The sequence below is a fragment of the Arachis ipaensis genome, chromosome B4 (genome assembly GCF_059453495.1).
Source record: "Arachis ipaensis isolate K30076 ecotype BB chromosome B4, ASM5945349v1, whole genome shotgun sequence".
Lineage (NCBI taxonomy): Eukaryota > Viridiplantae > Streptophyta > Magnoliopsida > Fabales > Fabaceae > Arachis > Arachis ipaensis.
The window spans coordinates 55,836,576-55,841,080 of NC_142439.1; the positions used below are offsets into that span (position 1 = coordinate 55,836,576).

At 40.0% G+C, this 4,505-nt stretch overlaps 1 non-coding gene across 1 annotated transcript; it reads right to left on the reverse strand.

The window, feature by feature from the left end:
- Positions 1-3,981: 3,981 nt before the first annotated feature.
- On the reverse strand, positions 3,982-4,085 carry LOC148567652 (small nucleolar RNA R71). The gene has a single exon (XR_015882780.1). It is a non-coding gene; the product is annotated as a small nucleolar RNA R71 (small nucleolar RNA).
- Between the last annotated feature and the right edge of the window lie 420 nt (positions 4,086-4,505).

Consider the following 4,505-nt stretch of genomic DNA (forward strand, 5'->3'; position numbering starts at 1 on the left):
TACAATTCTTGCAATTTAAGATTCAGCTCCTTTAATTTCTTGCTCTTTAAGTTTCTGTCAATTTACATTTCAGCTCTTTAGATTTCTTGCAATTTAATTTTTATTATTCAAGTTTCACTCAAATCACCCACTATTAGCTTAACTAAATTTATCACCTAACTAAAATTGCTTGATCCATTAATCCCTGTGGGATCGACCTCACTCTGGTGAGTTATTACTACTTGATGTGACCTGGTACACTTGCCGATTAGTTTGTGTGGAATCGATTTTCCCTCATCAAGTTTTTGGCGCCGTTGCCGGGGATTGATTTAGATTAACAATGATTAAGTAGGCGATGATCTAGATTAAGCATTTTCTTTTGTTTTTGTTAAGCCTACTAAATGTTTGAAATTTTTTTTCTACTAACTATAACTTCACTCTAGCAATAGAGTGCTTTGCTTGTGTTTTTTTTGGTTTGTTTGTGTTATATGTCAAGAGCAAGGAGAGAGGCATCCACCACTTTTGACTCTGAGCCTGAGAGAACCCTCTGGAGACTTAGAAGAGAGGCAAGAGGGAAGGGGGTAGTTGGTGAAGAAAATTCAGAAGAGGAAAATCAAGCAATGGAGGATAATCTGCGTAATCCTCCTGAGGATGTTACCAACAACAATGGCTGATGCACAGAAAACTTGTCTCATAACAAATTTCCTTCGGCAAGTGTACCAAATTTGTCGTCAAGTAAAAACTCACAATAGAGTGAGGTTGAATCCCCCAGGGATTGATTGATCAAGCAACTTTAATTAGAGGAATGTTCTAGTTGAGCGAATCAAAATTTGAGTTGAGAATTTGCAGAAAATTAAATGGCTGATGCCAGGGCATCTTGGCCAGTTTCACTGACCTTTTCTTTACTGTTTTTAGGCTAGTTTCATGCATTCCCTTAGGAAATAAGCTAGTTTTGGGTAGATATTCACTTACAGCTTGATTCAAGCATACATTGTGCATTTTACATTATTTCATGAAGATTTTGCATGAGTTTAGTGACAAATTATATGCTGCATTGCCCATGACTTGGACTAGAACTTTGATGCGCTCTATTGCTTGATTTCAGGACCAAAGGAAGCAAGGAATGGGAGGTAACTTGCAAAGTTAATGAGAAAAGTGATTGCCAATAACGCTCTCGAAGCCATCATTGACCACGTTAAGAGTCACGTTAACTAAGTTAACGAGAACTCTAACGTGGAGAGGGGAAGTTGAGCCAACGTTAGTAACACTTAACATTGTCACTAACGTTGGCAAATGCTCATAAGTGGCCACGTTAGAGTCCACGTTAACTTAGTTAACGTGGCCTCTAACATTAGAAGGGGGGAGAAACGCCAACGTTAGTGACATTCAACATTGTCACTAACGTTGGCCTAAGGAGAAACATACCACGTTAACTCCCACGTTAACTTGGTTAACGTGGGAGCTAACGTAAGAAGCAAGAGTGGTCGACAACGTTAGTGACACCCAACATTGTCACTAACGTTGGAAGCAACCACACAACCCCCAAGGAGCCACGTTAGCTTCCACGTTAACTAAGTTAACGTGGAAGCTAACGTTGATGAGTGAAAGAAACGCCAACGTTAGTGACATTCAACATTGTCACTAACGTTGGGGATGGCTAAGCATGGCCACGTTAGAAGCCATGTTAACTTAGTTAACGTAGACTCTAACGTGAGACATAGGGGCACCTTGGAACGTTAGTGACAATGTTGAGTGTCACTAACGTTCTCGAAGGATGGCAAGCCCACGTTAAAAAGCCACGTTAACTAAGTTAACGTGGGCTCTAACGTGGGAACAAAGGGGGCTTTTCAAAGTTATTGGGAATGTTAAGTCTCAATAACGTGTGTGAAGAACTTAGAGGCAACGTTAGTGGCAACGTTTGTGCCACTAATGTTGAAGTTAACGTGGCTTTTACTTAGGAACGTTAGTGAGAAAGTTGATTATCACTAACGTTCTCGAACTCATATTTTCACTAAACGTTAACACCCCTAACGTCCTGAGCTAAAGTCTCTGCCCACTTCACACTTTCTCTCTGCAAGTAAAGCCAAGCCCAAATGAAGAAGAGAACTGCTTCAAACTCAAGATCCAAAGGCCCAAGACTTGAAGAGCCAACTAGAAGCTGAGAAAAGTAGTATATATAGGAGTAGCTTTGAATTGTTAAAGAGTTCTGGAAAGTTGGAAAAGAGAATTACTCTCTGTATTTTTACCTTCTCTGCATTTTCTAGTTTTATGATGTATTCTCCATCTTTGTTTTCATTTTCTAGAGCTATGAACAACTAAACCCCTTTCATTGGGTTAGGGAGCTCTGTTGTAATTTGATGGATCAATACTAATTTTCATTATTCTTCTTCTATCTTTTCTCTTGATTTTACTTGAAAGCTTTCAATCTTCATCCAATTGGGTAGTTATCTTGGAAAAGAAGCTATTCAAACTTGGATCTCTTTTGAACCTTGAAAGAGGAATGAAGAGATCAAGCTAGAAATGCTTTCTCATGCTGGACCAAATTGGGTTTGGATGGGTATGTGACTATAACCCTCTCAATACTTGATTTGAGAAATGCATGTGGTATAATCAGTGACCATACTTCATCTCTTCTCATGAGCAATTGACCAAGGAATTGGCTATTGATCAAGATTTGAGAGATTGAATTTGTAATTCAATCAATTAAGATTGCCAAGGAGATCAATGAGTGCATTGATTAAGGAAGAGATGAAAATGAACTTGATCCGGAGAATTGCAACATCTCCTAAGCCCAATGAACTCCCCATCTCTGATCTTACCCATTCTCTTTAATTTCTGCCATTTACTTTTATGAGCGAATCCCCCATTCCCATTTACAATTCTGCAATTTATTTTCAGTCATTTACTTCCAGTCCTTTAATTCTAGCATTTACTTTTTTGTTATTTACATTCCCGCCATTTTATTTTCTGCAACTCTCAACCCAAATTCTGGATTCGCTCAACTAGAACATTCTTCTAATTAAAGTTGCTTGATCAATCAATCCCTGTGGGATTCGACCTCACTCTATTGTGAGTTTTTACTTGACGACAAATTCGGTACACTTGCCGAAGGAAATTTGTTGAGAGACAGTTTCCACCCGCATCAAGTTTATGGCGCCGTTGCCGGGGATTGATTGTGCATCAACAATGATTAAATTGGAAGATCACTAGATTGAGCATTTTTATTTTGTGAATTTCATTTTCTGTTTGAGTGATTTACTTTTTGTTTTAGTTAAACTTCTTCCCTTCCCCCCTACTCTTTTGTTTTTCTTTGTTATTTTCAATTCTGTTTGGTAACCCACTAACTGTTTGATATATTGCATCACCCACAACTAACAGTAATTCTGACAAAAATACTTTCTGCACCTATCTTTTCTTGCTTGCACTTGATGGTTGTATGATAGGGAGAAGAAGCGGGGCTTCAACTTCCTTCGAGTCTGAACCTGAGAGGACCTTCCTTAGACTAAGGAGGCAGGCAAGAGAGAAAGTGGTTGGTGCTGAGGAAGAGGAGGAATTCTTTGAACCAAACATGGAAGACAACATGGAAAACCATCATGAAGAAGAGGAGGTAGAGCAAATCATGCTGGTGAGGATAGAAGAGTTTTGGGCTCTTACTTCAATCCAAACCCAGGCAATTGTGGAAGTAGCATCCAAAAGCTAACAATCCATGCCAACAACTTTGAACTTAAACCACAGCTCATCACCCTTGTTCAGAACAACTGTTCGTTTGGAGGAGGTGTTCAAGAAGACCCCAATCAACATTTAATCACCTTCCTGAGAATATGTGACACAGTGAAGTCTAATGGTGTTCATCCTGACGCCTATAGACTGCTCTTATTTCCATTCTCACTCAGGGACAAAGCAGCTAAGTGGCTGGAATCTTTCCCAAGGGAAAGCTTGACAACTTGGGAAGATGTGGTGAACAAATTCTTAGCAATATTTTACCCTCCTCAACGAATCAATAGGCTGAGAGCTGAGGTCCAAACTTTCAGGCAACAAGATGGTGAGACTCTATATGAAGCATGGGAGAGGTTCAAGGACTTAACAAGGAGGTGTCCACCTGACATGTTCAACGAATGGGTGCAGCTGCACATTTTCTATGAAGGGATCTCTTATGAGTCAAAGAAGGCCGTAGACCATTCATCCGGAGGATCTTTGAACAAGAAGAAGACTATTGAGGAAGCCATAGATGTTATTGAAACAGTAGCAGAGAACGACTACTTCTATGCTTCCGAAAGAGAGAACACAAGAGGAGTAATGGAGCTAAACAATGTAGATGCTCTGTTGGCCCAAAACAAGCTCATTACCTAGCAGCTGGCTGACCTCACCAAGAAGATGGAGAGGAACCAAGTAGCAGCAATCTCCACTTCATCAACAACCCAAGAAGGAGTGAATGAAGAAGCAGAGGGTAGTCAGGAGCAAGCCAACTACATTGGGAATTCACCAAGGCAAAACTATGATCCATACTCCAAGACCTACAACCCTGG